Consider the following 23,873-nt stretch of genomic DNA (forward strand, 5'->3'; position numbering starts at 1 on the left):
CCTTCCATGTCTTTGACTGCATGACTAGGAACAGCCATCACTTTATATTGGTGTCAGTCTCCATAGCTCCTTTACTATAATGCCCTTCTTCCACATAGTTCAGGGCGGTGTACTTAACTCCTTCTCTCCTTGGTTATCACAACAAGCCTGTGAGTTAGGTGACGCTGAGAGAGGGAATGAATGGCACAAGGTCATCCAGGAAGCTTCGTGGCTGAGCACTAAGCAGGGAAATATTAGTGTGGGCTGAGGAAGCTATTTCTGTCTCTCCAAACAAAAACAGTAATACAGAATCTTCTTATTCCAACAGTCCAATCCTAAGCTGTCTGGTGTCCAGAGGAGTAGCAGTGCCGAAATGCTGGAAGGCCTGACACGGGATTCAGGATATGGTGGAGCAGAGCTCCATCAATCGCACTCCCTCCCACCCTGGTTCCCCTTCCTCTCCCTCCCCCACCCCAGAACACTCCCCCGGCTCTGATGGACTTTTCTGCTGTCCAGAGCTCTTCCCTTGCTCCAGGCAGCATGTGACGGGCTACTGGCTGGTGCTGGGCTCAGTGTGGGCTGGCGTTGAGGAGGCACCAGCTCTGACCCGGTGCTGAGTGTCACTGACATGCCAGCGCAAAGAGCTCAAGATTGGGCTCCTACTCTCTTGCGCCAAGTAGGAAAGAACCAGACCCGTTGCGAAACACACAAAAGAAGAACCAATTACAAGCAGGAATAATTCCATCCAAAATATGAAGCATGTGTAGCTGGGAGAAAGGAACCGGAGTAGTTACCATACTGAGTTTACCACATAGATTTGGCATGAGTTGTAAGTACATTTGCCCCTTGCCTTATGTGAAGGTTACAGACAGAATCAGTACCTAAACACGAAATTGCATACACTCAAAATTAACATAAAGATCCCTTACATCTAACAATACATGCTATCCCTTTATAGACTATGACAGGCAGACATGAACAGAGATCAACTGAGGGAACAGCAGCTTCATTCTCAGGCTCATTTTGGGGCATGTATTCCTTAAGAACAATGGTGGGTGGAATTGCCTGTGGTATTTAAGAAGAACATAAGAACAGCCCCACTAGATCAGGCCATAGGCCCATCTAGTCCAGCTTCCTGATTCTCACAGCGGCCCACCAAATGCCCCAGGGAGCACACCAGATAACAAGAGACCTGCAAGGCCTCCTGGGAATTGTAGTTAAGAACATAAGAACAGCCCCACTGGATCAGGCCATAGGCCCATCTAGTCCAGCTTCCTGTATCTCACAGGGGCCCACCAAATGCCCCAGGGAGCACACCAGATAACAAGAAGACCTGCAAGGCCTCCTGGGAATTGTAGTTAAGAACATAAGAACAGTCCGACTGGATCAGGCCATAGGCCCATCTAGTCCAGCTTCCTGTATCTCACACCGGCCCCCCAAATGCCCCAGGGAGCACACCAGACAACAAGAGACCTGCAAGGCTTCCTGGGAATTGTAGTTAAGCACATAAGAACAGCCCCACTGGATCAGGCCATAGGCCCATCTAGTCCAGCTTCCTGTATCTCACAGTGGCCCCCCAAATGCCCCAGGGAGCACACCAGATAACAAGAGACCTGCAAGGCCTCCTGGGAATTGTAGTTAAGAACATAAGAACAGCCCCACTGGATCAGGCCATAGGCCCATCTAGTCCAGCTTCCTGTATCTCACAGCAGCCCACCAAATGCCCCAGGGAGCACACCAGATATTTAAATTGATTCTCTCTCCCTCTCTTTTTCTGGGGGGGGTGTGTGTTAAATGAATGTAATGAATTGGGGCAAGAAATGGTACAAGAATTGGTTCTCACAAGATATAGGCCGACTGTACTTTTAAAAGCAAAATTGAGTGAATATCCCTTGACACTCAGCTGATTACCACAGAAGGTTTCATTCTCCCAGAATTAATGAGTAATACATTCTCTAAACAGGAATGGCAGGAATAAATCAGGGAACAAGGAATTGATTGATTCTGCTGTAACTGCTTGTGAAAATCTTTTTTTGCAGTTTGTTGTAAAGCAGTAAATGATGATGATGATAATGATGATGTATCTACAGCTGCATGAAACCAAAGTACGCCCCAGATCAACACTGCATAATATCATGGTAGGTGCCAGGCACAGCATGTCTGATGCCAAAGGCAACTTGTCCAACCTGTTTATCTGGACCATCAGAGAATAGCCCACCTGTTACCTTAACTAAGGGCACAATCCTAACCAGGTCTACTCAGAAGTACTATTTTTTCATTGGTGTTTACTCTTAATTACTTAAAAAAGGGAAGGAGGGGGGACCCGGGAAACTATAGGCCGGTCAGCCTAACATCCATACCGGGTAAGATGGTAGAATGCCTCATCAAAGATAGGATCTCAAAACACATAGACGAACAGGCCTTGCTGAGGGAGAGTCAGCATGGCTTCTGTAAGGGTAAGTCTTGCCTCACGAACCTTATAGAATTCTTTATATTATATATCTGGACTTTCAGAAGGCGTTTGACACGGTCCCTCACCAAAGGCTACTGAAAAAGTTCCACAGTCAGGGAATTAAAGGACAAGTCCTCTCCTGGATTGAGAACTGGTTGAAGGCCAGGAAACAGAGAGTGGGTGTCAATGGGCAATTTTCACAATGGAGAGAGGTGAAAAGCGGTGTGCCCCAAGGATCTGTCCTGGGACCAGTGCTTTTCAACCTCTTCATAAATGACCTGGAGACAGGGGTGAGCAGTGAGGTGGCTAAGTTTGCAGACGACACCAAACTTTTTCGAGTGGTGAAGACCAGAAGTGATTGTGAGGAGCTCCAGAAGGATCTCTCCAGACTGGCAGAATGGGCAGCAAAATGACAGATGCGCTTCAATGTCAGTAAGTGTAAAGTTATGCACATTGGGGCAAAAAATCAAAACTTTAGATATAGGCTGATGGGTTCTGAGCTGTGTGTGACAGATCAGGAGAGAGATCTTGGGGTGGTGGTGGACAGGTCGATGAAAGTGTCGACCCAATGTGCGGCGGCAGTGAAGAAGGCCAATTCTATGCTTGGGATCATTAGGAAGGGTATTGAGAACAAAACAGCTAATATTATAATGCTGTTGTACAAATCGATGGTAAGGCCACACCTGGAGTATTGTGTCCAGTTCTGGTCGCCGCATCTCAAAAAAGACATAGTGGAAATGGAAAAGGTGCAAAAGAGAGCGACTAAGATGATTACGGGGCTGGGGCACCTTCCTTATGAGGAAAGGCTACGGCGTTTGGGCCTCTTCAGCCTAGAAAAGAGACGCCTGAGGGGGGACATGATTGAGACATACAAAATTATGCGGGGGATGGACAGAATGGATAGGGAGATGCTCTTTACACTCTCACATAACACCAGAACCAGGGGACATCCACTCAAATTGAGTGTTGGGAGAGTTAGAACAGACTAAAGAAAATATTTCTTTATTCAGCGTGTGGTTGGTCTGTGGAACTCTTTGCCACAGGATGTGGTGATGGCGACTGGCCTGGACGCCTTTAAAAGGGGATTGGACAAGTTTCTGGAGGAAAAATCCATTACTGGTTACAAGCCATGATGTGTATGTGCAACCTCCTGATTTTAGAAATGTGCTATGTCAGAAGGCCAGATGCAAGGGAGGGCACCAGGATGAGTGCCCTCTTTTTGTCTTGTGTGCTCCCTGGGGCATTTGGTGGGCCACTGTGAGATACAGGAAGCTGGACTAGATGGGCCTATGGCCTGATCCAGTGGGGCTGTTTTTATGTTCTTATAGATACATTTTGGAAGTGAAAGGGGATGGAGGGATATAAGACAAAGTCATGCTGTGAGATGGAGTGGAATAACTTTCATGTGTCCCAATCTTCACTTGCACTGCTTTAATTCAGGCATGCTGTAGATTCCCCCCAGAACGTAACCATTTATGCCCAGCCCATAGGTGTACACCTTTGATCCCTGTTGCATATATACAACGTTGGGCAGAAACGGCTCAATATAAGTACTTCCCACCCACCCCCATCAGAATATAGTGTACTCGGATCATGTTCAAGTCAATCCAAGCCTCAGAAAAATTGCTGATCTCACCAACTTTCCCTGCTCCCAAATGTCCTTTCCAGGGGACAGGGCTTCCGAGAGGGGCAGGCAGCAGTCAAAACGGGGCAGAGGAGAATGGATCTGGAGCCCAGGTCTATCCGCCGGGTAGACCTGGCCTCCTGGTCAGCCAGGCCTCCATCTTTTGTTCCTCATAAGATCCCAGGAAATTTCTAGCTCCCCTCCTTTGGCACCCGGGTCTGCTTTTTGACTCTGGGCCCAGGTACAATGTTCCCTCTGCACCTCGTCTGATCTCGGAAGCTGAGCAGGGTCAGGCCTGGTTAGTACTTGGATGGGAGACCGCCTGGGAATACCAGGTGCTGTGGGCAAGTGCTTGGGGATGCGACTCTGGCATTTGGGGACAGAGAGAAAGTTGCTGGGAATTTTGATCTGAAATGAAGGAGACTTTGGAGGCCTGCATGTCTTATTTGAGGAGGGCTTTTACAACCCCCAAAGTTCTTCAGCCATAGGTTTTCCTCAATAAACACATACCCCCATGAATTCAGTGCAGTGGCATAGCTAGAGGGGGTGCAAAGCACTAAGTTTTGCAGGAAGCCTCACCGCAGTGTGCAAGTGGCCCCACCTCCTCCCCTTCGGAGCCATTCCGGGCTCTTGGAGCAAAACGGATGCATTCGCAATGGCTCCAGAGGGGAGGGGAAATGCTGCGGTGACACTCCCTGCAAAACTTAGTGCTTTGCACCCCCTCTAGCTACACCACTCTCAATGAGATGTTCTTCTAAGTAATATACATTGAATTGGCTTTTTAACATTGTTTTGACTGCAGTCTCTTGATGCCATTTCAGCATTTGATTTTCTCCTCCAAGTCGCTGGGTAGGTGTATATTTGGAGGAGAAGAGGTGTTTTCTAGCACTTTGCTCCTACCCCACCTCTCCATCTCTTCCCCACCCCATATTTATCCCTTCAAACCCCGAGAGTGTCATTCTTATGTACACACTTTGCATATTTTTATTCCTCTCATTGGGGTGGGGGGGAAGTAGCACACTTACTTTTTGTCAGTTGTCATTCATTGTACCTTGTTTTGCTCGCTTCAGTATGTTATTTCTCCGGATATTGTGAACTGTGTCAGCTCTGCGAATGTACGTTCTTTGCTAGCACGTTGCTACAGTAGACTTTACTCAGAAACAGCCAGGAAGTGTTAGCCACTGCTCTCACCAAGATTATATTCTCTCTTAATAGAAGCTGTTGATAGATCCTGCGAGGCTACAACACTCGGGGTGTTGACTTGGAGAATGAAATTCCCTGCACACAAGCACAGCAAAATATTTTGGCGAAAAGTAATTATCGGAAATAGTGACACTAGTAAATTAGTTAACTGCACTGCAGCATGAAGCTTGAGTTATCCCTGCCCGTTCTTGTTCGAGACCCATCGAAAATCAGCAGTTCGGCTTAATGATGTCACAACATTTGCTAGGCTGTGGGCACTGAAGAGAAGACGTGCAAATGCTCCCACTGAATCCCTTCCCCTCCTCGCTGAGCACAGTTAAACAGCCCCATCTGTCTTGCTTGCATCAAAACGGTTATCTTTCCAACATCATTCTATTCTTACCATGGGTGGTTCTCTAAAGCGTGCCTTAATTTTAGCCTTGCTCTTGCCATCCAGTTTTATTTGGAAGGCTCGGATGCTCATGAAACCCTTGAAATCTCTGACACCCCAATTCCATTTGCTGTTGGTTCTCCCAACAGGAGCTTTGCGAGTGCAATTCCTATGGATCACCTTGATCTAAGCAATGCAAGTTTTCTTGTGGGGTGCAGATTTTCTTTTGGGTTACAGAGCTAATACACTTACGCCCCCCCATAAAAAACACAACAAAGAATTCTCCCCTCCAAATCCTAATGTTTTTTTTCTTTCTTTCCAAAGTGTGAATTGAAGAGGACTGAGAGACAGATGGGGCTGGATGATCAAGTTACCTGCTATAGCAGCACATCTGCCAGGGCAGTCAATCACTCTGATGTCTCTGACAGGTCAATGGCTCCTGAGTAGGACAGGCTAATGCGAGGAGAGGAACGGCTGAGCATGGGCTGCCCTCCTCCTTGTCTCTTGGGTTCGACTGGTCTGAAAGCTGTACTTGAATTTGCTCTTGTTCAAAATCTGTCTGCCTATAGGCACATGGACATTGAGAGATGCCAGTTACGATCTTTTTTTTTTTTTTTTTAAGCAAAGGGGGTGGGGAGAGGGAACCGTATAGCGAGCAAATATAATTGTGAAATGGATTCCATTAGTGTTCTTGAGCTGTCAACCGGGAATTTTCAAAATTGTATTTGCTTGATTATTTCAGGGGGGGGGGAAAAGACAGAAATTGAGCAAAATATATCTTTCAGGATAAACTCTCCTCCAGCAAAAATAAAGGTTAAATGTGAGTCATCAGAATAAGAAGGAAGAAGAGTTGGAGACCTCCTAGTTAAACAGAAAGGAGTCCCTGCTCTAGGGGCCTGTGTGGGTTGTGTGTGTGTATTTTAAAGATTTGTCATTCCATTAATTTGCATTAAGCATGTTGTCAGTCTTCTGCCTTCTCCAGTGTATTTATTTTCAGATCTGCAGTTCCGTAAGTGAAGGTTAATTGTCCTGTGAATCGCTTATGTTGGGAGGTACTGAATAGGAGGAAGGTTTTTTTCACAGCTACAATCAACTCCCAGATTTTACTAACATTTTGCACAAATGTGTGACAATAAGTACAGTGCTAATTGCACTGCTATTTTAGCGCATTTGTACCAATGTGGGGTTACTTATGGGACAATGGTGTCTCAAAATAGCTTGACTCCTCCCCAGCTACTAATTAATCAGATGTTAAAATGCAAGATCAAAGAAAACATCTTTGCAGATTGTGAGGCAGCCACAAGTACCTTCCTTCTTCTCCAGAAGGTTTTCCTTTAAAAAAGATATCCGGGGCATTCATCAACAAACATGAACGTGGCAAAAATATTCATCAGCATTATTGATTCTCTTCATTAAATCATATAAACCTGAGATACAGAGCATTATTTACCATGCCAGGAAACTGCTATGAAAAAAATCACTGCTGGGGAAAAAGGATCATAATAATTAACTGCAAAGAAAATACTATGAATGCAGATATCTTCCACAGTACAAGAGGGTAAAAATGCTGTTAAAAATATACCCTTTGTTGTGTCATTCAAATAATTCTTTTTTTTTTTCCTGGCATCCTCATTTTTAATAATTGTTGGGAATTGTTTTTGAAGTAAGCCGTAAGTTGTCCTTTTTATTTGCATTCTCTCCTCCGCTTAACCGCAAGTGCTCTTGTTACATTTGCCAGCAGATGGTTGGAGATATCGGAACAGAAAATGAGTTAATTATTTGGGTTCAAAATAGTAAGATTATCAAATACATATAACATTACATGGCATGGCAGAAAGAGAAGGCTGCGGGCGGGGAGGGGGGAGAGAGAGCACATTTCATCATAAACAGAGCAGGCAAATGACAATTGTCTATAGCATGAGAAAGACACATGCAAGGAAGGCTTTGAGCACAAAGGAATTATTTATTTGCATGTCCTAAGAACATAAGAACAGCCCCACTGGATCAGGCCGTAGGCCCATCTCGTCCAGCTTCCTGTATCTCACAGCGGCCCCACCAAATGCCCCAGGGAGCACACCAGATAACAAGAGACCTCATCCTGGTGCCCTCCCTTGCATTGGCATTCTGACATAGCCCATTTCTAAAATCAAGAGGTTGCACATACACATCATGGCTTGTAACCCGTAATGGACTTTTCCTCCAGAAACTTGTCCAATCCCCTTTTAAAGGCATCTAGGCTAGACGCCAGCACCACATCCTGTGGTAAGGAGTTCCACAGACCAACCACACACTGAGTAAAGAAATATTTCCTTTTGTCTGTCCTAACTCTCCCAACACTCAATTTTAGTGGATGTCCCCTGGTTCTGGTGTTATGTGAGAGTGTAAAGAGCATCTCCCTATCCGCTCTGTCCATCCCCTGCATAATTTTGTATGTCTCAATCATGTCCCCCCTCAGGCGTCTCTTTTCTAGGCTGAAGAGGCCCAAACGCCGTAGCCTTTCCTCATAAGGAAAGTGCCCCAGCCCAGTAATCATCTTAATGATGATTACTTAAACATGTCTAGACCCATGTTTTGTATGCTGTTACTGGATTGCACTCCTACTTTTATTTTTTTATCATTCCACCTCTCTGTCCTGTATGTATGTATGTATGTATGTATGTATGTATGTATGTATGTATGTATGTATGTATTTTTAACTATAGCATGGGGAAGCTGGATGTAAAAAATGAAGAGTCGTACTTGAAAGTCAAAGAATGTTATATTTCACCTTCTTTTGATGTTACGCATTGCCTATTTAAGCATAGATGCAGAGCATGTAAGAGGAATATTTTCTCCTTTGCCTTCCCTCTCCACCCTGCACCCACGGTTCCTCGCTGTCGGAGGTGATGTCACAAAGTCATGACATCTGTTCCAGCTTCTTCCCAGAGTAGGGGGTGCTTACTGTGGCAGGTTCACATCCATTCCTTCTCCTATGGTGGCTCCCCTTTGAAGGAGAAGGAATGGGGACCGTGAAACCACCAGTTAAGGGAACGAAAGAGGTCCCCTGACAGGGGCATCTTGGGAACCTCTGCCTTAGGCAAATTTCTTTGTTTGCCTCCTATTGAGCCTGATGGCCCTGCTTAGATCTTTGAACAAAAGTTTCAAAGGTAGCACATGAGAACTTCTGCTGATGACATCACTGTGGTAAGAGAAATCCCTGAGGTCCACTCCATGCCTTGAAAATACTGCTGTTTAGCACCCAAGGCTTTGAACGGATTTATTAATCCGAACCAGCTCATTCAATCAACGAAGGTGTCCCAGTACAAGAAAATATAATAAAGTTTTTCTAGCAGAGGAAGTGGTGAGGTTCAGCAATTTTTGAGTAAGAAACTCACCGTAAGTGCAGCAGCAGCCAAGAAATGGCTGTCAGAAGAAAGTAGGAAGCACTAGAATAAAGTTCTCTCTATGTTGGGTGACTGTTCTGTCACCATCTGCGTTTCTTTTCCCACAGACAAAACGCCTGAAAGATCTTGGTCCTGTGTTTCTCGCAGGATTGAGAATCACTCCATGAAATTCTTCAGAAGTTGGCAGAGGCCTCTGGGAAGCTTTAACATGCTCTTTCACAGGACCCAATGTTCTAGTCCTGGTAGAAAGCCTGTTTTTGTTTTGTTTTCCCCTGCAGTAGCTTCATAAAGGACTTGCACACATGTAGAAGAATGAATCTTGTAATAATAACCTAGGGCATTGCCTCAAGGCACCAAATGGAATGGATGTGCCACCCCTAATCTTCGAAGTGGTGGGATTCACCCCTCAAACTTAGAGGTGGTGGGATTCACACTAGGGAGTGCAAAGTGCTCCAGATACTTTACATCAGGGATGCCCAAAGTGTGTGTTGTGACACCTTAACTTAGAGCAGTGGTATTCAAACTGGGGCATCACGACGCCCCAGCCTGTGGGTCCTGGCCTCTGCCCCCTTAAGGGGCGGGGGCAGCCAGGAGACAGGGGGAAGGCAGCGGCGCTGCAGGGGCTTTGGTGCACTTGCCCAAACCTCCTGCAGCCTCCTGGGGGTGCGGGGAGCCCTGTGCAACCTTCGGCAGGGCTCCCCAGGTCAGCAAAAGTGAAAGCGGAGCGATTGCTCCCCGCTCCGCAAAACCAGAAACGGAGCACAATCGCCCCGCTTTCCCTTCTGACGGGGCTGCAGGGACTGGGGTGCACCCTCCAGTCCCTGCAGTAGCTGTCCCGGTGTGTGGGGAGCCCTGCGCGAGCGCCTGCAGGGCTCCCCAGGTCAGGGAAAGGGAGAGTGGGGCGATCGCGCTCCGCTTCCACTTTTGCAGAGGCAGAGCAGATCACTCCATTCTCCCTTTCCCTGACCTGGGGCACCCTGCAGGGGCTCGTACAGGGCTCTCCGCACACAGGGACAGCTACTGCAGGGACTGGTGAGTGTATTCCAGTCCCTGCAGCCCCCTGAGTGACGCGATCCTGGGGATCGCGTTGCTGCCTTCCCCTTGCCTCTGCTACCTCCCCCCCCCGCCCCCACAAAGACTTACTGCGGGTTTCAAACTCCCGGAGAGTTTGAAAACCGCAGGCTTAGAGCATTGTGGCACACTCCCAGGGGCACTGTGTGATATCCCTGGTCACCCTCCTTCCTGTTCCTGCCGGGTGCCACCATCATAGATCTCATAAACTTTTTTGGGTCCAAGCTGGTGATGCCCAAATCTAAAAAGCAAATTGTTCCCAGATCACCAGAGAAAACTGGGCTTGTCTAAATCAGTGCTGAAATTATGGGAGAACTGGTAGGCCTGTACGAAATCCACAAGCCCCATCCCAACCACCCACATTTTAGCCATAAGATGCCTCCATAAGCTTATAAAAAACCATAGATAATGGAGGACAGAAACACATGGTGATTGGGCCATTGCTCCCCGCTGTAATTTGAACACCGGATGCCACTGACATCCTTGAAATATAAGTGCAGGAGCCAGCATTACCCATCCATGAAGCAAACAATACTATTTGGGGGGGAGCAGCGAGTAGACCCCTCAGCCTCCCTCCAGTCTGCTGCCAGTTGAACCAGTCTCCTGATCTGCCACTTCCTCCATGCAGGCTTTATAATAATCTATGCAGAAATACGGGGTGTGCTGGGACTGCTCCCATCATGCTCTGAATTTCCCATTGTCTAAAGAGCCAAGTGGAGGAAGGAGTTGACAGCTCCTTCTTTGTGTGGGCTTTTTAAATGGAACAGGAAATGCACAGCATGCTGGGAAAAATTCCAGTACACTCTCATTTCCTGTTTTGCTTAAAGAGAAAGAGCCAGGTTAAGGGGTATGAGGGTTGGGAGTGGATCCGAGCCAAGGACAGCATTAATGGGCAAATACAGCTTCAGCTAGACCTGTACAGAAGTCCCATTAATTTCAATGGGAGTTAGAATATACCTACAGCCAGTGGTGTCACTAGGAGTTGCAGGGTGTGCGGGTTGCACAAGATGATGCACATGGGGGGGGGGGAGACGGTGACTATTGGCCAAAATTTTCAGAATTGTGGTATTTTCGAATAATACCATCATGTTATATATCATTCAATGTGTATATTCATGCAGAATGCAGTTGAACAAAACCGCGTTGAAATATCTCTATTCTATCAAAAGTTATAGCCAAAAAATCAGCAGGGGTGGGGTGATGGAGTATTACCTGCCCACTGCATGGGAAGAGGTCCATCATGGGGGTGACACTCTGGCCTCTTGCACCGGGTGACACAACCCTAGTGATGTCACTACCTACATTTCTATGTATGTGCGTTTATTTGTATTGTGTGTCATTTAAAAAAAAAAACAACACAATGAACAATTCCAATTTTTAGGGGGAAAATGACTGCACAGGTAACAACTTGTGACATGGTCTAATGAATTAAATTTCCGTTAAGAAGTAACATCTTGAAGGATGACAGGAATGTTGAGGAATACTGGCAATGTGTTCAGTCTTTGAAAACTGGGCAATGAGACTTGTGTCATGGAATCGTTATTAAAAAGTTGATAAGATTTGGCATATCTTTTTTCCCCAAGTTGATTGGAACCCATGTGTGACAATCAGTGCTAGAGACAGAACCCAATAATTATTTGTGTTTATATCTCTTTAAAAAAGTCAGCCATGTTTTTTCTGTTTCTCTCAGGTTTTGGTGAAACTGGCTGTCTTTTCGCACCAAGCGCAGATTAACCTACATAATTCACCTAGTATGGACTCACCTGAATATTGTTGAGAGATAAGAACTCCTCATCTGGTCAGCATATCTCAAAAAAAGGTTGTAGTAGAACTGGAAAAACATACCAAGATCCAGGTCTACAGAGCTTGCGTCCTGAGTACACTTCTGTACTGCAGCAAGTCATGGACTCTTTGCTCACAACAAGAGAGGAAACTGAACGCTTTCCACATGCACTGCCTCCGACGCATTCTCGGCATCACCTGGCAGGACAAATTTCCAAACAACACAGTCGTGGAACGTGCCGGAATCCCTAACATGTATGCACTGCTGAAACAGAGATGCCTGCGTAGGCTCGGTCATGTCGTGAGAATGGATGAAGGTTGGATCCCAAAGGATCTCCTCTATGGAGAACTCGTGCAAGGAAAGCGCCCTATAGGTAGACCACAGCTGCGATACTAGGACATCTGCAAGAGGGATCTGAAGGCCTTAGGAGTGGACCTCAACAAGTGGGAAACCCTGGCTCTGAGCGGCCCGCTTGGAGGCAGGCTGTGCAGCATGGCCTTTCCCAGTTTGAAGAGACACTTGGCCAACAGTCTGAGGCTAAGAGGCAAAGAAGGAAGGCCCATAGCCAGGGAGACAGACCAGGGACAGACTGCACTTGCTCCCAGTGTGGAAGGGATTGTCGCTCCCGAATTGGCCTTTTCAGCCACACTAGACGCTGTGCCAGAACCACCTTTCAGAGCGCGATACCATAGTCTTTCGAGACTGAAGGTTGCCAACAGAACTAGAAAAGGTGCAGAAGAGAGTGACCAAAATGATTACTGGGCTGAGGTACCTCCCTTACAAGGAAAGGCTACAGCATTTGGGGCTCTTCAGTTTAGAACAATGTTCCTGAGGCGGGGACATGATTGAGAAGTACAAAATTTTGCAGGGGATGGATATAGCAGATAGAGGAATGTTGTTTCCCCTCTCACACAGCAGCAGTACTAGTGGTTATCCACTAAAATTGAGTGGCTGGAAAGTTAGGACAGACAAAAAGAAATATTTATCTAGTGCATAATTAATCAGTGGAACTCCTTGCCGCTGGCTTAGACGGCTTTAAAAGTGGATTGGGCAGTTTTCTGGAGGAAAAAGTCCATCACAGTTACAAGCCATGATGTGTATGTGCAACCTCCTGATTTTAGAAATGGTTTATGTCAGATGCAAGGAAGGACACCAGGATGCAGGTCACTTGTTGTCCTGTGTGTTCCCTGAGGCATCTAGTGGGCCACTGTAAGATACAGGAAACTGATTAGATTGGCCCTTGGCCTGGTCTTCTTATATTCAAACCTCCCCATTCCAATCTCTCACTATCCAACAGCCAGCCAGCCAGCTGAAGAGTTTTGATGAACTCAAAAGCTCAATGAACTCACTTCTTTGTTAAACTTTATTTTAGTGTTGTTCATCAGCTGTGCAGCACTCCCAGTGAGGTTGTATTAAATAACCTTAACAAAGGTGTGCTCTGGCTTTCACTTTTAAATATACAGGGGATCTGCTCCTGGACCCCTATGGATACCAAAATCCACTGATTGTGGCACCTATCCTCCTACTGCAACCAGACCTCTACTCCTGTTGCCTTCAGATGCTCTTCGGAGGCTGTGCACAGCCTCCCCAACTCTCAGGGGACCTTTGGATGTCTCCGGAAGGCCAAAAATTGGTACATAAGAACATAAGAACATAAGAACAGCCCCACTGGATCAGGCCATAGGCCCATCTAGTCCAGCTTCCTGTATCTCACAGCGGCCCACCAAATGCCCCAGGGAGCACACCAGATAACAAGAGACCTCATCCTGGTGCTCTCCCCTACATCTGGCATTCTGACTTAACCCATTCCTAAAATCAGGAGGTTGCGCATACACATCATGGCTTGTACCCCATAATGGATTTTTCCTCCAGAAACTCGTCCAATCCCCTTTTAAAGGCGTCTAGGCTAGACACCAGCACCACATCCTGTGGCAAGGAGTTCCACAGACCGACCACGCGCTGAGTAAAGAAATATTTTCTTTTGTCTGTCCTAACCCGCCCAACACTCAATTTTAGTGGATGTCCCCTGGTTCTGGTATTATGTGAGAGTGTAAAGAGCATCTCCCTATCCACTCTGTCCATCCCCTGCATAATTTTGTATGTCTCAATCATGTCCCCCCTCAAGCGTCTCTTTTCTAGGCTGAAGAGGCCCAAACGCCGTAGCCTTTCCTCATAAGGAAGGTGCCCCAGCCCCGTAATCATCTTAGTCACTCTCTTTTGCACCTTTTCCATTTCCACTATGTCTTTTTTGAGATGCGGCGACCAGAACTGGACACAATACTCCAGGTGTGGCCTTACCATCGATTTGTACAACGGCATTATAATACTAACCGTTTTGTTCTCAATACCCTTCCTAATGATCCCAAGCATAGAATTGGCCTTCTTCACTGCCACTGCACATTGGGTCGACACTTTCATCGAGCTGTCCACCACCACCCCAAGATCTCTCTCCTGATCTGTCACAGACAGCTCAGAACCCATCAGCCTATATCTAAAGTTTTGATTTTTTGCCCCAATGTGCATGACTTTACACTTACTGACATTGAAGCGCATCTGCCATTTTGCTGCCCATTCTGCCAGTCTGGAGAGATCCTTCTGGAGCTCCTCACAATCACTTCTGGTCTTTACCACTCGGAAAAGTTTGGTGTCGTCTGCAAACTTAGCCACTTCACTGCTCAACCCTGTCTCCAGGTCATTTATGAAGAGGTTGAAAAGCACCGGTCCCAGGACAGATCCTTGGGGCACACCGCTTTTCACCTCTCTCCATTGTGAAAATTGCCCATTGACACCCACTCTCTGCTTCCTGGCCTCCAACCAGTTCTCAATCCACGAGAGGACCTGTCCTCTAATTCCCTGACTGTGGAGTTTTTTCAGTAGCCTTTGGTGAGGGACCGTGTCAAACGCCTTCTGAAAGTCCAGATATATAATGTCCATGGGTTCTCCCGCATCCACATGCCTGTTGACCTTTTCAAAGAATTCTATAAGGTTCGTGAGGCAAGACTTACCCTTACAGAAGCCATGCTGACTCTCCCTCAGCAAGGCCTGTTCGTCTATGTGTTTTGAGATCCTATCTTTGATGAGGCATTCCACCATCTTACCCGGTATGGATGTTAGGCTGACCGGCCTATAGTTTCCCGGGTCCCCCCTCTTTCCCTTTTTAAAAATAGGCGTGACATTTGCTATCCTCCAATCTTCTGGCACTGTGGCCGTTTTGAGGGACAAGTTGCATACCTTAGTCAAGAGATCTGCAACTTCATTCTTCAATTCCTTAAAAACCCTTGGGTGTATGCCATCAGGGCCCGGTGACTTATTGATCTTTAATTTATCAATGAGGTCTGAAACATCTTCTCTTTTAACCTCTATCTGACTTAACTCCTCGGTTAGGAGGGGCCGTTCAGGTAGCGGTATCTGCCCGAGGTCTTCTGCCGTGAAGACAGATGCAAAGAACTCATTTAATTTCTCTGCCATCTCTAAGTCTCCTTTTATCTTCCCTTTCCCTCCCTCACCATCCAGAGGTACAGCTCCAGTTGCGATCAGAGGACAACTGATGGGGCAGATCCATGGGTTTGGAACTCATGGTGAGGTCAAACTGTGGGTCCTGAGGGTCCTGAATCTGCTGATAAAGAGGCTCCACCTGTTTGTGAAGGTGAACATGTCACACATTTATGACATGTATATATGTGACTATATGTCTATTTGGGAGATAGTGAAGTTGCATCAGTTAGACTGAAAATAAAAATGGGATTCTTAGACAGAGAGCATCCACTGGGCTCATTGATTTTCAAGTCTCTTTCTCTGTCTTATTTGTGGCTTGGCTTAGCAATAATATTGATTCCACACAGCTTAGTCTGTCCAGCCAATTTTGTGTGGAATGAAAAATAGTGAAAGAGCACATCTGAGTTGGTAAATACCTTCAGGTTTGGAAATGGACAGATGCCTAGAAAGTCATTCTACAAATCCCTATTTATTGTTTACAGCAAAAAGGTCAGTCAAGGGGAAAGTCAAGTGCATTGCTAGATCACTGATATCTCTACAGAAACTGTATTCGTTACCACTTTGGCATCTACCTTCTTCCAATCAGTCAAACTTTCTGTGTTCGACATGGGTTACCGACAGTCATTTCATTATATTTCAACTACATACAGAGTATCTGGTCAACCTGGTGGTGTAGCTAGAGGGGGTGCAAAGCACTAAGGGCACAATCCTAACCAGGTGTACTCAGAAGTAAGTCCTATTTTGTTCAATGGGGCTTACTGTCAGGAAAGTATGGTTAGGATTGCAAGCCTTTATCTTGTAATAATCACTTGGGCATTGCCTCAAAGCACTGAACGGAATGGTTGTACCACCCCTCAATCTTGGAGGTGGTGGGATTCGCAGTAGGAAGGGCAAAGTGCTCCAGATATTTTACATCAAGGGTACCCAAAGTGTGCACTGTGACACCTTAGCTTAGAGCAGGGGGTCTTCAAACTTTTTGGCCAGAGGGCCACATCAAATATCTGGCATGGTGTTGAGGGCTGGAAAAAAAATTTAAATAGAAAATTTAAATAAATAAATTAGAGATGGAACTTAGATGAGTGAATAAATGAACGAATGGGCTCATTCATTCAACCTCTCTGGTCCTCAGAACACCCTCCAGACACAACCAAGGAACAGCTCTGGTCGTGTTCAGTTGAGTGGGCCAGAAGCTTTCAGGGGACAAGAGCCTGGCTGCAGGTTGAATAGAGGCTTGCTGTGGGCCACATCTGGCCCCCGGGCCAGGGTTTGGAGACCTCTGGCTTAGAGCATTGTGGCACACTCACAGGGGCACTGTGGGATGTCCCTGGTCACTCTCCTACCTGTTCCCGCCGGGTGCCACCATCATGGATCTTGTGAAATTTTTTGGGTCCAAGATGGTGATGCCCAAATCTAAAAAGCGATTTGTTCCCTGATCAGAGAAAACTAGGCTTGTCTGCGCGATGGGTGCGTTCACCTCCATTTTGCAGAATGGCTCCAGTGAGCATGGCGGTGAGGTTCCCTGCAAAACTTAGTGCTCGGCTCCCCCTCTAGCTATGCCACTGGCCCCAATGCTTTTGAGATCAGGTCAAAAGATTGTCGTAGAAAAGTTATTTGCCAGTCAGATTTGCAGGTAAACATCTAGCTGTATTTTGTTGTTGTTCTTGGATGCACACTTCTGCATGCATTAAAGCACGCGGCATCCCCAAATAACAATCACTCTGATTTGAATCGGAGAGTATTGCAATATTGCCACCTGCTTGATTAGCCGCCTGCTTTGAGACGGATCGAAAAGTCATCCACAGCACCATATTGTCCCCAAGCCTGCCTGGCTGACATTGCTCCTTTCATCGCTTGCCTTGCCTGCCATTAGTTCCTGGAGGGGGGGGAGAAAGAACTGAGCGGCTTCCCAGCCATGCAGGCGAGCAAAAAAGCCCCCAACTGGATACTGCGCCGGTATGCTGGTGTGGAGCTATTTTTAATATTTCCTTGTAACTGATTTGTAAGTGAATTGTGCTTAGGCAATGTTCAGAACTTTCCTGTCAGCTCCTTCAGCAGCAAAGAGATAGCTCGATGAATAATTCATTGTAGGCAATTTTCTCCCAGTCACTGAGTCATCAATCACAGTTGCCTAAAGAGCCTTGAATTGGCTAGTAGAGCTCTATTCACAGGTAGTGTGATTTCAGGCAGAGAAGCCACATTCATTCTGACAGGTCAGATCGCAATAGGTAATGGAAGGTGTCTCCCTTGCAGACTACTAATGAGGCACCAAAAAAAAAAAAGATCAAAAAAATCAGTATACTGTTTCCAGTCCCCCCTTTTGTTTTCTTCTCTTGCCCACCCTTTTCTTTTCTTTTTTTCCCTCTGTCTTTCCCCTCTCTCATTTTTTTTTTCCCTTCAAAATATCACTCAGAATGGTAGCCATCGGGTAGTTTTTGCCAAACAAAGGTGCAGTTGGATGAAAAACCAGTGTAAATATTTGCACATTTTTTTTCTGGCAGAAATCCTACTCTGAAAAGAACCTCTTCAAAAGGGAAAAGTGATTTGATACATGATTGCATGCATTTACCCATGTAATTGAAATAATGAGAGATGATTGCTTTGAGCTAATAGTCATAAGTTACTGGTCTTTTTGTTTAATCCAACCATCAGCTGTCAAGAGCCTCACAGGAGCATGGCGAAGATGCACCAAGGATATCATTTGCATCACCTCAGACTGTAATTTTGTTGGTTGTTTTTTTTTTTTTTTTATACATCTCGGCGCTGATACAAGCGTCAAATTCTATACAAATCTCCCTGGAGCATAAGCGCTCTAGTGTTGTTTTGATAGGAGAAAAGAGAAAAGGAGCATGTATGCGCCTATTCCTAGTCGCTTAAATGCTCTCATGATCACAAATAAAATAAAAGCACTTTTTTTTTTTTTGGCAGACTTCTTGCGATTGTTAAAAACTAATTTTGCATCACAGTCGAGGTCTGTCTTTTTACTTGGGGAAAAAAAAAACACTCGCTTGAGCACAATTTTCGAAAATATACCTCTTCGATCATGGCGCTTATTGTTTCGGTTGACAGATACCTTTGTGGTGTATTCTACATCACCCATTAATTCCCTAAGCACTACCTATTGTATTAATACCAGCTGTCTATGACTATTCAACCAGCACAAGAAAACAGGCAAAAACAATGGCGCTGTGATGAGTCATAATTTTCATAGTCTTGCTTAATAAGGAGGTGTGAAAAATGTTTTCTAAATATTGTAGCTCTGCTGTTGTCTATATGTGATTATCATGTTTATGCAAGCAACACAAAACAATGTGTACACAATCAACATCTGGCTACCGAGATTTCTCTAAAGAGAGCGATTCAGGGAAGATTTATTGAGCTCTGTTCAGAACGGACCAGATTCTGATCACCCACATACATGCAGTAGGGCCCTTCTACCCCACAGCTCTCCCCCCAGTGCATTTGAGACTCAGCTCAACAGCAGGAAGGGACTGAATTTATAATGTTTGATATTTATTCTTTTCAAAGGGTGAATTATTCAATTGAAAGGGTAACAGGCATGCAGACTATATACAACTACATGTGAATGATGTCTTTGGTCACATTTTGGTACTTTGTAATGTTCTCCAGCAGTGATGAAGCTAGAAGGTGTGCAAAGCACTAAGTTTTGCAGGGAGCTTCATCGCAGTGTGCAAGCGGCTCCTCCCCGTCTCCTTTGGAGACATTTCGGGCAGCGAGAGCAGAATGGAGACAATGCTCTCACAGCCTGGAATGGCTCCAAAGCGAAGGGGGAGGGGCCGTTTGCACGCCATGGTGAGGCTCCCTGAAAAACTCAGAGCTTTGCACCTCCTCTAGCTATGCTACTGGATACAAGCACATTCTTGCACATACATAACCTAGGGGCAGTCATGCAGATCTCACGAAGGCCTTTGACCTGGTAAGCAGGGATGGCCTCTTCAAGATTCTCCCCAAGATTGGATGTCCACCCAGGCTCCTCAGCATCATCAGATCCACGAGGGATCTGAAGGCCTTAGGAGTGGACCTCAACAAGTGGGAAACCCTGGCCTCTGAGCGGCCCGCTTGGAGGCAGGCTGTGCAGCATGGCCTCTTCCAGTTTGAAGAGACACTTGGCCAACAGTCTGAGGCAAAGAGGCAAAGAAGGAAGGCCCATAGCCAGGGAGACAGACCAGGGACAGACTGCACTTGCTCCCGGTGTAGAAGGGATTGTCACTCCCGGATTGGCCTTTTCAGCCACACTAGACGCTGTGCCAGAACCACCTTTCAGAGCGTGATACCATAGTCTTTTGAGACTGAAGGTTGCCAACTACTACTACTACTAGTCATGCAGAAGATCCAGTTCCCACCAGCTTCACCTCAGCCAACAATGGACCCTGGGAACAGCTCCCCGTAATCTCATTGGGCAGGCAAGTTCATATTGAGTCAGCTAGTCCTTCTGGGATCAGAACCCAAATGGTTTAGTCTTAGGGCTTTAACGCAACTGTATTTATGACAAGGAAGATTTATTGGAAGCTAGAAAGGGTATTGTGATATATGGGATACACATATGACTGTGTCAAGTGAAAACACAAGAGTCTCGTGAGAAACTGGGTGGGAACCCTAGAGCAAATCTTTGCATGTGGGTTCCACAATGTGCCCACTGTGTGCCCCCTAATTTGCATTGGCTGTTACTGCTGCAACCAGTTCTGAGGGCTTGGGGGCAGCCTGACTGGGTGTACTCTATTGACAGAACAGACCAACATGAAACAGGAAATTCTGACATATAACTATTCTCTCTGAAGTGGTCTAAGGCTGAAATCCTATACACATTTTCCTGGGAGTCCCAGGAAATTTAATGACCCTTGCTTCAGAGTAGAGGTGCCTAGGATTATGATGTTTATTAATTATATCCTGGCCCTTTTCTCCTCTAGGTCTGTACTCTCCATCTGTTCTGCATCCATTTTATTTATTTATTTATTTATTTATTTATTTATTTATTTATAGGATTTTTATACCTCTTTTCTAAAAGTCAAAGTCGTGCACAACAAAACAAATACATCCACATTAAAAACGTCAGAATAAAATATTAAAATAAAATCTATAAAAAAACATAAAAGCAATTTTTAAAAATAGCAACAGTCAAAGAATGGATCGCAGTTAAAGTGTATAGCAGCATAAAAATTAAAAATTAAAGGGTCCGTAGGCAGTACCTCCTTCCCAAAGGCCAGGTGAAATAGATGGGTTTTCAAACCATGTTGGAAACCACACACTGAAGAAACTGCTTAGGAGATATTCTGGCTTCCAGAAATGTGGTGCCACAACCGAGAAGGCCCTACACATTGCCGCCATCTATGGTCATTTACCCCTCACCCCACAATAAAGACACAGGCAAAGGTCTATGGTTGAAAGGGCCACTTTATTAACTATTTACATGACAACTCAAACTGCAGCAGGGACTAACTTTCTAAGTCATACGGGTTCTACGTGGGGGAAACGGAGCTACCCCTCTACCAATTTTGGGCGACCACACCCGGCTCCAGGCTGCGTCAGAACGATGCCTGCCGCCCCCTTCCTTGTCACCCCAAAGGGGTCAGGGTGGCTGACTAGCGTAGGCCACCCGAGCGAATCCGCGGTGCACCTTTGCCACCAGGCTGAGGCTGCGGACTGCAGAATGTAGTCCCACTGGCACAGTTACATATGCACTGGAATGATGAATAGGATAATGAAAAGATACAAAATGTTCTTATGTTCTCATGACAGATACACAGACTGTCATGTTGTGTAGTGTGTGTGTGTGTGTGTGTGTGTGTGTGTGTGTGTGTGTTAGAGAGAGAGAGAGAGAGAGAAAGAGAGAGAGAGCTAGCATCCAGTTTAAACTATCTTATAGTACAATCTTATGCATTTCTACTCAGAAACAAGTCCTGTTGAATTCAATGGGATTTCCGCTCAGTGAGGGTCTACAGCAGGAGCCTCTCAACTTTAGGGCTCCTGGACTTTAACAACTGTGTGGAGGCAGGAATTTCAGCAGGTGAAGCTTGTCATCTCACGGAGTCCTAGCACTGAAAGATTGGACATCCCTGGTACATAGGATTGTAGCCACAATTAATTGATAGGCAATCCTATTCACCCTTTTCTGAGAGTAAACCGCATTGAACACAATGGGACTTATTTCTGAGAAGACATGCATGGGATTGTGCCCAATATATTTTAAAGCAGGGGAGTCAAACGCATTTCCTGTAGTTGGCCAAATAGCATTCATGGCACCTGCTGAGGACCAGAAGTGACATCTTTAAGATGGAAGTGACATTAAGCAGATGATGGCCAGAAATCAGCACTTTGTTGTCACATAGAAACTCATGAGCAGCAAACAACAGAAGAGAAAATGTGCAAATCTTGTTCATAACTTCAAGATATGAGAGAGTCCAATTATGAAGTTCAGAAAGCCCAATCATAACAGGGGCTGGATAAATTGCTTCCGGGGGCTGCATCTGGCTTGTGGGCCTTATGTTTGACACCCCTGTTTTAAAGAGTTAAATCTGGATAAGTTTGCACATTAATACAGCAATTATTTTGAAAGGAAAAAAAGCATGGTTTTGAAAAGGCATTTCCTCTGTGTGAGAGGGCCACATCTTGCAAAACAGGACTTACCATCTTCCAAAAATGGGATTTGCCACCTGTGGTTTGTCTAGGTGCTTCCATTAAAAAGAATTAACACAAAGTGGAAGTTGCCTGATTAACCAGGGGAAACTTTTCATTGATCAACCCCTTTCTCTTCCATTCATCTAACTGATTAAGCAGCTCACCAACCAATCAGCGAACCTTCACAAGCCTAAACGGAGACACAGAACTGAAAAAAGTGCAGCTCAGCCCAGAAGTCTGTAATAATAGTATTTATGAAGACTTACAGCTGTTTCTAAAAATGAACTCTATACAGGCTCAAAAGAAAAACAAGCACTTTCTTATATTTGTATGTGTGAAGCCTTCAGAAAATATGTGGGGGATTTGTCCGCGTGTCCCCTTTGGCGCTTCTAAGACTCGAAAACAATGATAACCTGCTGAAGCCAATCTCTTTGCTGAAAGATGGGATTAGAAGGCAATGTTGAAATTGTCAGTCACTAAAGCAGGGGGCTTAATGCTGCATGATCGCACCTTGCCCCAATGTGAAAAGTGGTATTTTTGTGCCCGGCTCAGCCAAAAGGACAATGAGCTAAGAAAAGATTGGCGTTCAAAAATGGAAGGTGAAACATTATCATGTCCCTGTTCTGGGAAAGGCGCTCTCCGTGTGGACGCAGGCACTCCCATGGGATCCAGAGGCTACTGGGGATGTAATTATTCAGGATCTAACACAGTGTCTAAAAAGATGAGGAAATAAATGATCACAGGAGATTATACAGGAGATTTATATAGAGTTGTCTCTGTAGGAGCTCCCTGTTTAAAACAGGCCATGTCTCAGAGTTTCCCTGACTCTTGCACTGAAAGGAACCTCTGTGTTTCCTCATCTAAGAAATTTTCTCTATGATGTAATGTCCCAGACTCACACAGGTTGACCGGATGTCAAGAGCACAAGGCACCCCAAAACGCAGGACATCCAAGAAAAATGTAGAGCTTGACAAAATAAAAGCTGAAAACACTCATTTGTTGATTTCATGCGGTTAATCTGAACACTGTATTGCTTACTATTAAATTTTAAACCATAATACCTATCATTCGTTATTAACTTTATTTATTATTAACCTTATGACATATAATTTATTTATAATTTATTTATAATTTATGGCATATAATTTATTAATTGCAAGAAGGATGATTGGTCACCCTGGACTCACATGTCTGTATCCCACATGCATAACCTAACTCAGTGGTGTAGCTAGAGGAGGTGCAAAGGGGTGCAGTGTCATTCTGGATGGTGGGCACAATGATGGTGGGTCTGACATGGGGGGGGAAGGGCCACTTGCACTCTGCATTGAGGATCCCGGCAAAATTCACTGCTTTGCACCTCCTCTAGCTACGCCACTAACCTAACTAATGATGATGATGATGATGATGATGATGATGATGATAGATAGATAGATAGATAGACAGATAGATAGATAGATAGATAGATAGATAGATAGATAGATAGATAGATAGATAGATAGATAGATAGATAGATAGATAGATAGATAGATAGATAGATAGATAGATAATGATGGCTTGGCACTGATCTGGGAAAGGGCAGTTGCTGAGGGAGTGGAGCAATGAGGGCAGTGGCGTCACTAGGGGGCTGTGGGGTGTGTGGGCTGCACCGGGTGATGCGCACTGGGAGGGTGACATGCTAAAATCGCAGTGGTTAGGAGTAATACCATCATGTTATATACAGTTGGATGCGGAATTTCCAGTGGAATGCAATGCAAAAAACAGGAGTGAAATATCTCCTTTCTATCAAAAGTTATTGGCAAAAACCCAGAAAACAAAAAATGCATGGAGCCCAATGGAAAGTGAAACCTAGCCGTATCGCGCATTTACTAGTGAGTAGGTGA

Source organism: Tiliqua scincoides, chromosome 1 (genome assembly GCF_035046505.1).
Source record: "Tiliqua scincoides isolate rTilSci1 chromosome 1, rTilSci1.hap2, whole genome shotgun sequence".
NCBI lineage: Eukaryota > Metazoa > Chordata > Lepidosauria > Squamata > Scincidae > Tiliqua > Tiliqua scincoides.